Here is a 13,215-nt window from a genome sequence, read left to right as displayed (position 1 = left end):
GAGAACCAAGGATTATCTTGAATAATCTGGAAGTGAAGTTAAGTCAGTCTTGGAACCAACTTAAGCAATAATTGGCATACCTTTAGACAACCATTCACAATGCAAGATCAGATAAAATATTATTTTAGAAAAATAATGTTTAAAATAATGATCTGCTGAATAAAACCAACCTTCTAGATGACTAATTCTCAGCGGTGTCTCATTCGCTGCCTTTATTTATTAAAATAATATTTAAAGAAATATTATTAAGGAAATGATCAAATATTTAAGGAAATATTTTGGAAAAGGGCCAAATCTTTCTGGTGAAATGGGGTTTAATGGTGTTTACTTAGTTATCAAGTTTAGCAAAATAATGTTTAGGAAAATATTATTTACCGGAATGAAAACTAACAACCTTTCTGGGTAAATATTCTTTAGCAGGCAAGCACGTGTCCTTAGCTGTTAGCAGTTAAAGCTAACAAAGGAACCTGATAGCTTAGCACCAGAATCAAACACACACCTTTAAAAATACCATTAATAAAAGGGTTAAAATGCATAAGCACGGACGACGCGTTATGATCATTCTTCTGTGTTTAAAATCACCCTTTAATAAAGTTTGTCTTAACTTTAAAAACACACAAACACAGAACACAAACCAGAGCACGTGCTGACCAGATAGCCTGCTAGCACTAAGATAGCTGAGTTTAACATAAACAAAACCAAACTTCATAAAATGAAAAACGTTCAGATCATTTCATCCTAAATATCTTTCTCTGCCCAAACACCTAACCTCGTTTGAACCATATTGAGGAGGAGTTGTCCAGGCGACGACGAAGTTTGAAGAAAGCTCTGTGAACAAAGGGTTAGCTTCAGCTAACCTCCATAGCTGTGGGTGAAAGACGACTTGCTCTGTCCGCCAACCAACTGCTCAGTTACTGTAACCACGGTGATGCGGTGCCGGTGTCCTTCCTTCAGACTGGGAAAACCGCTCCACTCGGCTTCGTAGAGACAGCGTCTCAGCAGGGAATTCTCTGGAACTCAGTTTGCCTCTGCAGGCCTCAGAAAGAAAATTAGGCAATGCTTGTACCTTAATTATTCCCGTTCTTGAATGAATACCGGATACACAAACAGCGATTCATCCGTACTTAACTCATTGCATATGATCGATGATCGTATGACACTCTCGGATCCAGTTGAAGAGTTTAGAAGAGTTATGTCTGTTTTCCAGCAAAGAGACATTAGCGCGCAGTCTCTCCGGCCAGCCTCGCAGCCCGGATGGTAGAGATCAGACCATTGGAAAGGTGGGGGTTTTATACAGCAAGTGGCATCATGGGAAGTCCGCTGTTACACCCCCCCCCCCTTTTTCCAAATGTGCTGGAAGTAGGTTAAATGCAATTTATCTTCAAAGTTCCAGAAAAGTCTGTACCACATCTTTCATGTTGTATCCATGGCTGTGGGTCCCAACAGAATGAACATCTTAAGGTAGATTTAGAGATGTCTTCCCCCCTGGGATCCGATCCTGGTGGTGGAGTGGAGACCTGAGGAGATTTGGAAAGAGTTTGGAAGCCAAATGGTGGAAATGGGGTAAAGGAGGGTCAAAGTTCAGCTGCAGAACGGAGGGATCCATGGATAAAGATCTTTTAAAGCGGAGCCTTGAAGGATGAATAACCGGGGAGAAATGCGGACTTAATGCTGATTGGTGGAGCAGAGCCGCATTGAGGAGTAATTAAACGAAGCTGGAGGTGATGGTGAGATTTCCATGTTGAATTTTTGTTTAGACTCCATTAAAGACGGACTCCTTTACCAATAAAATTCTGGTTTAAACATATGTGTATGTATTTCTAAGTCTTTGCCAGAATACTGACTTGGTAGCTTGGTAGGCTAGATCCTTTTGAGTAACTCTGAAATTGGGACCGTCCCATCAATGTTTTTTTAAATAATGAACATTTAAAATCAATGTGCGCATGCCCAACACTCTCTCAGTAGACAGCCGTTGGGGCTCGAATACTACGGCCCTAAAGCTCAGATCATCCAATTAAAATACTGGAATTGCATGTTTACGTTCTGATGGATAGTGTGCAGCCATGTAGTGTTGGTTGGCTTTGCTAGCTACCGGGACAAAAAAAATGATGTAGATTTTCTGATTAAGGCTAAATTTAGCACTTTGCTACTTTAACAAAAAATCGAAATTAAATGTTTAGAACCCCAGCCAGAGGATTTTAACATTGTTCAAGCTGGAAAGGACAAAACCTACTCTTTCAACACTGAGTGGTTTCTGAGGAAAACATTGATAACTGCAAGTGTTTCTAGAAAATCGCTGTTCTGCTTTTCTTGCCTGCTTTTTGGAGGAGAAACTACATGGACTGCATTGGGATTCAAAGATCTGAAACTTCCTTTCAGAATGTGTGACCAAACATGAGAGTAGTGGTTCACATGTTGAAAATGCTCTTAAACTGGGCTTGCTTGGCAGCGCCAACATCCCAGCACAGATAGATTCCATCCACAAACGTGCCATCGACCTACACAATCAACAGACTGAAGAAAACATGTATGTGCTTGGAAGAATTATGACATGCCTAAAGCTTTGTGGTAAATGTGAAATTGCTTTACGGGGCGGGACGAATCTGCTGCTTCAGAGAACCCTGGGATTTTCAGAAGCATTTCTAAGACTACGTGTGAGAGTGACTCCAGATTCAGATGACATTACGAATCATAGCCCTTCTTCAGAGGGACCTCAACCACAATTCAAAATAACATCTAGAGTGTACGTTAAGTGTATATCAGGAAGAAGTTGTGAAGCAGGTTTCAGAGGCTTCCCTCAACGCTGTCCAAGCTATAGATGGGTACGGAATTCGGTACTTTTGTAGGTACCGACCGATGTCCGTTATTACTACTGAGTACCTATCCACGTAAAATCAAACGGTTCCTATCGGTTACTACCTCATAACGACACACAAAAGTACAGAATACTGGTACCATTGAGTACCAATACCGATTCCTAGGTACCAGGTATCAATACCGAATCGGTTCAAATGGGAGACGTCTCCTGTAAATGGCAGATGGTAATTGTGCTGCGTTACATGACTGGGACAGCAGTGAAAGAGAAGTTTTGATGATTCGTTGAAGTGATGGATAAAACTGCACCTGGTCTTCCTAGTGCAGTAAAAGAAGCCCTCGAGTTGTTAGGGAAGAAAAAATAATTGCTCAAACTTATGATGGCACGGCAGTCATGAGTGGGCACATCCTTGGAGTTCAGACATTGATAAAATGTGCAATTTGTGCAATGCTATGCACATCAGTTGAATCTGGTTCTGCAGCAAGTTTGCTCCACAAAATTTTCTGATTCTTTGTAGATTTTGTCTTCTCCCCAAAAAGAACTGCCGCATTGTCGGAGACATCTGATTGCTGTATCCCAAGGCCACCAGCCACCCAATGAATTTTCAAAGCCGAACTATGAATGCTGTTTAGGAGAACCTTGCGGATATAAAGAACTGTCAGGACAAAGTACAGACAGAACTTGTATGGGACAGTTCGTGAGACATATGATCTTACTATGCACCTGGAGGATGAGGTTTTTACAGTTTTTGCAGTTTTTCTACCAGCAGATGCCCAAAGTGGACATTTTGTAAAGCACACTGCAAAAACCAAAAGTCAATGAGGCTACAGTCAACCAGGCCTTGGGCAGCTTTAGAGATAGCGTGGGTCAACTAGGAGAGAAAGTGAATGACATTGCGAAAGAGAGAGAGGCAGCCCCTTTGAAACGGAGGAAAAAAAAACATCACTGCGATTACGAAGGAGCCTGTGATACTGTGGTAGCTCAGGTGGAGGAGAGATTTTGCAAGATTGATCACCTTATAGCAGCACAGCTTGTGGACTGCATACTCTTCCGTAAGTTAAGCAAATCATTTCCAAGTGAGGAATTTGAATATGCATCCAAAATCTGGCCAATTGGAAATAAAGTTAAGCTTGAAACTGAACTGAAGTAACTGTACAGTCAGAGTTGCATGCGGAAAATGCACAGTCCCTGCTTCATTTGATGTATAATAACCTACAGGTTGCCTTATCTTCTTATCTGATTCTGTGTCACAGTTCACAATTGTTATCACCAATGGCCACTGCTGAGTCAGAACTTTTCAACACTGAATGGATCAAGACATTTACACAGAACAACATGGGGCAACAAAGGTTACATGTACTGGCTACACTGTAAAAATTAATTCACTCATGAATTGTTGGACTTTGACAGAAGAGTTATTGAAAAGTTTGCCCAGATGATGGTATGCATATTTTCTGTTTAAGAACATTGGTGAGTGAACCTTTTTACTTGTAATTTCATGTATAAAAAAGGTTTCATTTTTTAATTATACTGATTTAAAATGGCATTTCTATTGTGTTGGTTTGTAATTTTTATATGGTTCATTTAAAATTGATCAAAGATTGATTAACAGAATAATTAGCTGCTATAAATACATTTTTGTGCACCACCTAACTTCTCATGCCACTGGTGTTTATACTTCAATTTTAACATTTTGAAAAATTATAACCACAAACTGCAAAGTTTTTTGTGATAGGCCAAAACAAAGTACTGCATAACAGAATTCAATTTGTTTCCACAAACAGACTCTGATACCCTTAAATAAGATCCAATGCAGCCAACTGCCATCAAAAGTCACCAAATTTGTAAATACAGTCCGATTGTCTGTAATTTAATCTCAGTTTAAACAAATCTGTTCTTTGAAAGCCTCAGAGGCTTGCTAGAGAACACTTGAACAAACAGCATCATTCGATCAATTAACGCAGCAGACAGGACAGTTCTGATGTAACACCACTTACTAACTTTACAAGATCTTCTACTAACATCCACTGACCCTGTAAGATTATGGGGAATATATCCCTAGATATAGAAACATATTTTTTGTTGTTTGGTGTTGTTTGTTGTTAAGGGCAGCTAATGTAATCTCTCAATTGGGAATTATTTACCAAAACTGGATTAAACAATTTCTCAATCAGGACCTGGTGTCTCCCAGTTGTTTTTTTTTTCTCATTTTTTTAAATTCAAAACCCTTACCTCCCCCTCCCAGCCCAAACCCTATTCACCCTCACCCATGTTCTTGCACCTCCAGCCAACCAAGCTCTGGTCACCATGACTTCCAGCCAACCCACCAGGCCCCCTTAGTGCAGCAGACCACCCCACCACATGGGCCCAACCTGCTTACACCAGCCTGGTGTGGGAGCAGTCCAGTCAAGAGGCTGAAGCAATCCAAGGCCCACCCCCATCTTAGCGGTGGTGCCCACAGCACACCACCCCATCACCAACCCCTCCATGCCTTACCCACCACCACCACCCTAGGATAACACCCAAATGCCCAATCCACCTAAGGACAGCACCAACCTGGTGCCAACATCACCAAACCCCTTCGCCCACAATACCAAGGTGGCAAAGCCCATACCTCCAAACACCACTAAGTGATGTATTCAATTATTGGAGAGTGAATCAGTTTGGATAACTTCATACAAGCAGACATTCTCTCCATAGAAACATAATGTGATGGTTTTTTACAACCCCAAGCTTTGTAGGTGGAATTCTTTCTCGTTCTTGCTTGATGTGCAACTTCAGGAGTTTAACAGTCTGGGGTCTTCGTTGTCCTATTTTATGCTTTATAGAGCGCTGCACATTTTCAATGGGACACAGGTCTGGACTCCAGGCAGGCCAGTCTGGTACCAACAGTCTTTTACTACGAAGCCACGCTATTGTAACACATGCAGAATGTGGCTTCATTGTCTTGCAGAAATAAGCAGGACGTCCCTGAAAAAGACATTCCTTGGATGGCAATCATGTTGCTCAACAACCTGTATTTACCTTTCAGCATTAATGGTGTCTTCACAGATGTGCAAGTTACCCATGCCAAGGGCACTAACACTAACCCCCATAACCATCACAGATGCTAGCTCTTGAACTTTGTCTAATAAGAATCCAGATATTATTTTTCCTCTTTGGCCTGGAGGACACAACATCCATGATTTTCTAAATAATTTGAAATGTGGACTGATCAGACCACAGCACACTTTTCCACTTTGCGTCAGTCCATCTCAGATGTACGGTGGCCATGGGGTGCAAAACACTTTTACAAGTACCGAAACAAATTTACATTTCAGAAAACAAATTTACATTTCAGAAAACACGTTTACATTTCAGAAAACAAATTTACATTTTGGAAGACAAATTTACATTTCAGAAAACAAATTTACATTTCAGAAAATCAACCGGAAAGGGAATGTACCAACGCAGAGGCTGAGCCTCAGGGCTGCATCCTTCGAAGGCCGTATTTGTAGGCCGATTACGTCACAGCGCGGCGACGAAGGCTGTCCCAATTCATGAATCATTCCGAGCAAATGCTGCCGACAAAAGTGTCCTTATTTTGCCCGATTTGAAGGATGCGTTGTGAGTATCCTTCGCGGCCCATCATTTCCCATCATTCATTGCGGGTCGAAGCGGATTGGTCAAGCAGGGGAAGCCATGGTGGACCATAGCAACAAAAGCTCTGAGTAAAGTGTGGAAAATTACACTTTCTGTGACACAAATTAAGTTCTACAATGTTTTTAGTGCGGGAATATAACTATGTAGACGTGAAATATCTGCTTGATTTATCTAGACATTGCTTAATTTCAAATGTGCTCCGACGTGTTCGGAGTTTTCCGTTCCCGGCGTAGTAACCGGCTCGCCTCGCCAGCCCTACCGGAGGTGAGGTGAGCTAGCCCGGTAGAGATCTGACCGGACTCCCGGCACTAAGCTCCCGCTGGCAGTCATCACAGTGAACGTTTAACACAAGTGATTTCTAACAGTTTATGTTATTATTTTAATTGTTACTGAAAATCGATTTAACATTTCAGGTGATATTAAGGTTAACCAGAATAAATGGACAATTTTATGTAATCCAACTGTATCGCTGGAGAGTGTGATTGAGAATAAATAAGCTTTACAATATGAATTTTTAATGAAGAAATGTGCTATATGTTTTAAAAGTTTATTTATAATTCAGTTAGCATTATAATTTCTGATTCCAGGTAAACCCGACGAGTAATACACCTCCAAATGTTAGTGAATCTCCGTAAAGAAGTTAAAAGTTTGAAAGAGTTTGTTTTAGACATTTGCATAGAAATATTTCCTTCAAATTAAGACAAATGTGAAATTGAAAAAGGCTTTACTTTTGCTCTGATATTAAGCAAGATGTTTTTTTTTTGGTATTTTCATTTTTTTTTTTTAGGTACAAAGTAGCAGACGGGCCAGTTTATGAAGCTCAGGGGTGAGAACCACCACCTTTTTACTGGAGCTAAAAACTCAGCCACCGTGGCTTGGAGGTCCAATAACAACATTCTTTGCAGTCAGTTTCTGTCCAGTTTCAATAACTCCTATCTTTCTAACTTTCATAAATATCCAACCAGTGATTAACATACTTCTTTTGGTTTAGGACAATTCTGGAGAAGATGGACCAACAGGGGAAGGTCACCCCCTTTGCAGGCCAAAACAATGTAGGGCAATTTGAAAAAAAAAAAAAAAGAATATAAAGTATGTTCATAAGTTCTCATGTCACACACAAATAAAAAAATATTTCTAAAAGTCTTGTTGGTTTCTCTGTTTAGTCAACTCTTTTTTTTTTTTATTCCATCTAACTTTAGGATTGTAAGTATCCAGGGTCAGGAGAGGGAGTCAGTGAAAAGCCCACTGCTGCTACTTGGTCCTGGTTTGTCCTTATGGATGAGATGTTGGGACAGAGGTCTTCCACAACACCTCCTGTCCTAATTGCCTCCATCCCTGAGGACACTCCAGGGCCAAGCGGAGTGGTGGTCAACCAGATGGAGAAGGAAGACAGTGAGCCAGCAGGAAGGGGTCAGAAAAGAAAGAGGGACAGAGATGATGGAGTTGATCAGGGAGGACATGAGGGCACAGAGAATGGACAGACTGTTTTCCAAAGAATGGCACCAAAATAATGTGCTATAAAAGAAATAAATAAATGTGTTTTGTTCAGATTGTTTCTTAAAAGTTATACCCCTCAAACATTAATCACATCTATAATATTATACTTGGCTGCACACAGTAGTCATGTTCTGGTGGTACCTCCTCCAGGGCAGACACCTCAGCTGAAAGCTGGTCCTGCCAGAGAGCAACACTGCCTGCCTCAGTCCAAACCTCACCCTCATCCTCTTCTACAGCCTCCTCTGGGTCATCCTCTGGGGCCATGACATCCCCAGCACCAAGGCAGATGTTGTGGAGGATGGCGCATGCTGTTATGACCTGAAAACAATTTAAAAGAGGGTGCATATATGTGTATATATTATGTATAATGTATATATAAAATGGATCTAGGTCAAGACTTACGTGAGGTACAAAGGTGTCATGTACCTCCAGCGCTTGCAGGAAGATGGCCCTGAATCTGGTCTTCATCATTCCAAAAACACGCTCTATTATAGAGTGTGTTTTTGGAATGATGGCTGTTAAAGCGCTGGGCTCCCACACCTTGTCTTGTCCTCTTGTAGGGAGTGATGAGGGGGAGTGGATATTGGAGGCATGGGTACCCACAATCAGCAAGGATAAAATGCCCTGGAGGAGGATAAACTGTACAGTGGGCTGTGGCGGAGCACCCTAGAGTTATGCACTGACCCAGGCCAGCCCACATACGTGTCAATAAAATGGCTCTCAGAAACTGCCAGCAGGATTATGGAAGGGAAGAGTTTCCTGTTCCTGTAGCACTGACCATCAAGGCTGCTTGGACACCTGATGTGGATACGGCAGCCGTCAATTGCACCCACAGCTTTAAGAAAAACTCTGTGGCGTCCAGCCCTGCAAACTCACGGGACACTGCCTTAAGTCCTCAGGGGTCTTTAGAAGGTAGATGACCTGATGACGAATAGCCACGATCTCCTCTGTAACTCTGTGGACGATGCGATGGACAGTAGAGCGAGGCATCTCAAACACTCTGCAGACCACTCTGTAGGATGTGCCACTTGCCACCAAGAAAAGAAAAACCAAGGTCTCAATAGTAGCACCCCATCCATGTTGCCTATCCTGGTGCAAAAGATAAAGCAGCACTGCCAAAGACTCCCTGCTCAACCGAAAATCTGGCCTGGTGTCCTCCTGGTTGAAGAAACGTTTCAGGACTGGGACACTCAGGTTGATCCTGCAGTAAAGAGGTCTGGTCAAGAAAAGGGAAGAATGGAGATGGAAAAACACATTATTTTTAAGGCATGCTTCTGGATATTTTAAGTGATCAAAGCAAGAAGATACCAATACACCAAAAACACTGCCTTATTATATAATTATTTAAGAACAGCCAGAGGGGATCAAATACTTTATAATTCCCATCTATCTTAAAATTTAAAGTTGTTGTTTATATATATATATATATATATATATATATATATATATATATATATATATATATATATATATATATATATATATATAAGATATGTTGACATACATTAGCCATAAAGTTGCTATCTCTTTGTTTATTGGCTAGTTAAATCAAACATCTTTTTTACCTGAACATGATTGTCTCTGGATTGTACCTGGAATCAGAAATTATAATGCTAACTGAATTATAAATAAACTTTTAAAACATATAGCACATTTCTTCATTAAAAATTCATATTGTAAAACTTATTTATTCTCAATCACACTCTCCAGCGATACAGTTGGATTACATAAAACTGACCATTTATTCTGGTTAACCTTAATATCACCTGAAATATTAAATCGATTTTCAGTAACAATTAAAATAATAACATAAACTGTTAGAAATCACTTGTGTTAAACGTTCACTGTGATGGCTGCCAGCGGGAGCTTAGTGCCGATAGTCCGGTCAGATCTCTACCGGGCTAGCTCACCTCACCTCCGGTAGGGCTGGCGAGGGGAGCCGGTTACTATGGTGGGAACGGAAAACTCCGAACACGTCGGAGCACATTTGAAATTAAGCGATGTCTAGATAAGTCAAGCAGATATTTTACGTCTACATAGTTATATTCCCGCACTAAAAACATTGTAGAACTTAATTTGTGTCACAGAAAGTGTAATTTTCCACACTTTACTCACAGCTTTTGTTGCTATGGTCCGCCATGGCTTCCCCTGCTTGACCAATCCGCTTCGACCCGCAATGAATGATGGGAAATGATGGGCCGCGAAGGATACTCACAACGCATCCTTCAAATTGGGCAAAATAAGGACACATTTGTCGGCAGCATTTGCTCGGAATGATTCATGAATTGGGACAGCCTTCGTCGCCGCGCTGTAATGTAATCGGCCTACAAATACGGCCTTCGAAGGATGCAGCCCTGAGGCTGACTTCCGGGTCAGCCTTGGTGTTGGTACATTCCCTTTCCGGTTGATTTTCTGAAATGTAAATTTGTTTTCTGAAATGTAAAAGTGTTTTCTGAAATGGAAAGGTGTTTTCTGAAATGTAAAAGTGTTTTCCAAAATGTAAATTTGTTTTCTGAAATGTAAATTTGTTTTCTGAAATGTAAAAGTGTTTTCTGAAATGTAAAAGTGTTTTCTGAAATGTAAATTTGTTTTCCAAAATGTAAATTTGTTTTCTGAAATGTAAATTTGTTTTCTGAAATGTAAATTTGTTTTCTGAAATGTAAAAGTGTTTTCTGAAATGTAAATTTGTTTTCTGAAATGTAAATTTGTTTCGGTACTTGTAAAAGTGTTTTGCACCCCACGGCCACCGTACAGATGAGCTCAGGCTCAGAGAAGCCGACTGCGTTTCTGGGTGTTGTTGATAAATGGCTTTGCATGGTAGAGTTTTAGCTTTCACTTGAAGATGTAGTGTTCCTGAGCCCTTGTGGTAATATCTGTTAGAGAATGATGTCAGTTTTTACCTTTTAATGCAGTGCATTAGGGGGTTGAGGGGTTGAACAGGATTCATTGTATTCTGTTTCTGTTCCTGCTTTACACAACGTCCCAACTTCTTTGGAATTAGGATTGGTTAAAATTTATTTAAACTCTGTTTATTCTTCATGTTCCTAAGTATTTTTTTCTTTGCCATGTTTAAAACAGCAAGACGTTTGTGGGATCTAATTGTTACCAATCCACATTCCTTAAAGGCATGTGTTCTACATGTTGTAGATATATCCCAGCTCCAGCACCACTGAATTGAATTAGCTCCTCAGTATGTCATCAAGCTGCGTAAGAGCTTGTTAATTGCCTGTTCCTTTTATTCAGGTCTGATCAACCAGAGAAATATCTTAAACATGCAGGACTCCAACCTTTGAGGAGTGTATTTGGACACCACTGCTCCTATGGGTTGCAAAGACATTTCTCACATTTCTTTTGTTTAAAATGTGCTGAAAAAGAACTTCTTCACTGCCACCATGCTTTTAATTTTGTGATGATGACCTGAAAGAAGACAAGAGATACAAAACATATCAAGTAAAATTTTTTGGCAGATGCATTTGGTTCTGTGAAGGAAAAATATAATAATTGGTTGAGCAACACACATACTATATTAAGTGGCCACACAAACCCCAACTCATTGATCCCAGGTTGTCCAATCACTTCCATGTCCACAGGTTTATCAAATCCAGTCCTAATCGAATCCTGACCTCAACCTGATAAAACACCTTTAGAATGAATTAGAGTGGAGACTGTAAGCCAGGTAGTCTCGTCCAAAATCAGCGTTTGACCTCACAAATGCACTTCTGGAAAAAATGTCAGAAATTTCCCATAAACACACACCTACACCTTTCGGGAAACACTTCCCTTAATAGTTAAAGCCCTTATAGCTGCAAAGGGGAACCCTATGAGTTAAAAGGTGGATTTCACTTCTGCTTCATATGTGTGTGAAGGCAGACAAGCAAATACGTGTATACTTGTACAGTGTAGTGTAGTTGGTAGTAAATACTGAGTTAATAAAGTTATCTTAGTTAGAGAACACTGTAGATAAACTTGGATTGAGGACCATTGCAAAAGGCCTAGAGACAAAGCATAGACAGTTTAAGTCTTAACAGTATAAACTGCTGTTTAATAGATGTTTTGAACATACAAAAACAGACAGTTGTGAAGTGTTTGTTTCTATTGATATTAGAATAAAGTGCTTGTTCTTTATTTGCACAGATTTTACTTTAAACTGTTTTTTACATTTCTGGACTATGTTACCTATTTGTGCTTATTTGTGGTAAATGGGGGATATAGTGCAGTGGACTGTCAAGAAACAAAATACAGGGGTTGGACATTGAAACTGAAACACCTGGTTTTAGACCACAATAATTTATTAATATGGTGTAGGGCCTCCTTTTGCGGCCAATACAGCATCAATTCGTCTTGGGAATGACATATACAAGTCCTGCACAGTGGTCAGAGGGATTTTTAAGCCATTCTTCTTGCAGGATAGTGGCCAGGTCACTACGTGACACTGGTGGAGGAAAACGTTTCCTGACTCGCTCCTCCAAAACACCCCAAAGTGGCTCAATAATATTTAGATCTGGTGACTGTGCAGGCCATGGGAGATGTTCAACTTCACTTTTATGTTCATCAAACCAATCTTTCACCAGTCTTGCTGTGTGTATTGGTGCATTGTCATCCTGATACACGGCACCACCTTCAGGATACAATGTTTGAACCATTGGATGCACATGGTCCTCAAGAATGGTTCGGTAGTCCTTGGCAGTGACGCGCACATCCAGCACAAGTAACTGGGCCAAGGGAATGCCATAATATGGCAGCCCAAACCATCACTGATCCATCCCCATGCTTCACTCTGGGCATGCAACAGTCTGGGTGGTACGCTTCTTTGGGGCTTCTCCACACCGTAATTCACCCGAATGTGGGGAAAACAGTAGAGATGCACATTTAATGCTGCCATGATTTGGGCAGCTGTGGTTTTATGTTTTTTAGATACAACTGAACATCCCTTTCAGACAGCTTCCTCTTGCATCCACAGTTAATCCTGTTGGATGTGGTTCGTCCTTCTTGGTGGTATGCTGACATTACCCTGGATACCGTGGCTCTTGATACATCACAAAGACTTGCTGTCTTGGTCACAGATGCGCCAGCAAGACGTGCACCAACAATTTGTCCTCTTTTGAACTCTGGTATGTCACCCATAATGTTGTGTGCATTGCAATATTAGAGCAAAACTGTGCTCTTACCCTGCTAATTGAACCTTCACACTCTGCTCTTATTGGTGCAATGTGCAATCAATGAAGACTGACTACCAGGCTGGTCCAATTTAGCCATGAAAC

General features: G+C 40.7%; 1 long non-coding RNA gene across 1 annotated transcript; it reads right to left on the bottom strand.

The window, feature by feature from the left end:
- Positions 1-8,931: 8,931 nt before the first annotated feature.
- LOC124868033 lies at positions 8,932-10,102 on the bottom strand. The gene is made up of 3 exons (XR_007038227.1): positions 10,070-10,102; positions 9,520-9,546; positions 8,932-9,170 (listed from the first exon to the last, which is right to left on the bottom strand). It is a non-coding gene; the product is annotated as an uncharacterized LOC124868033 (long non-coding RNA).
- Between the last annotated feature and the right edge of the window lie 3,113 nt (positions 10,103-13,215).

The sequence above is a fragment of the Girardinichthys multiradiatus genome, chromosome 5, assembly GCF_021462225.1.
Source record: "Girardinichthys multiradiatus isolate DD_20200921_A chromosome 5, DD_fGirMul_XY1, whole genome shotgun sequence".
Lineage (NCBI taxonomy): Eukaryota > Metazoa > Chordata > Actinopteri > Cyprinodontiformes > Goodeidae > Girardinichthys > Girardinichthys multiradiatus.
The sequence above is the reverse complement of the archived record's forward strand: the minus strand, read 5'-3'. Positions and strand labels throughout refer to the sequence as shown.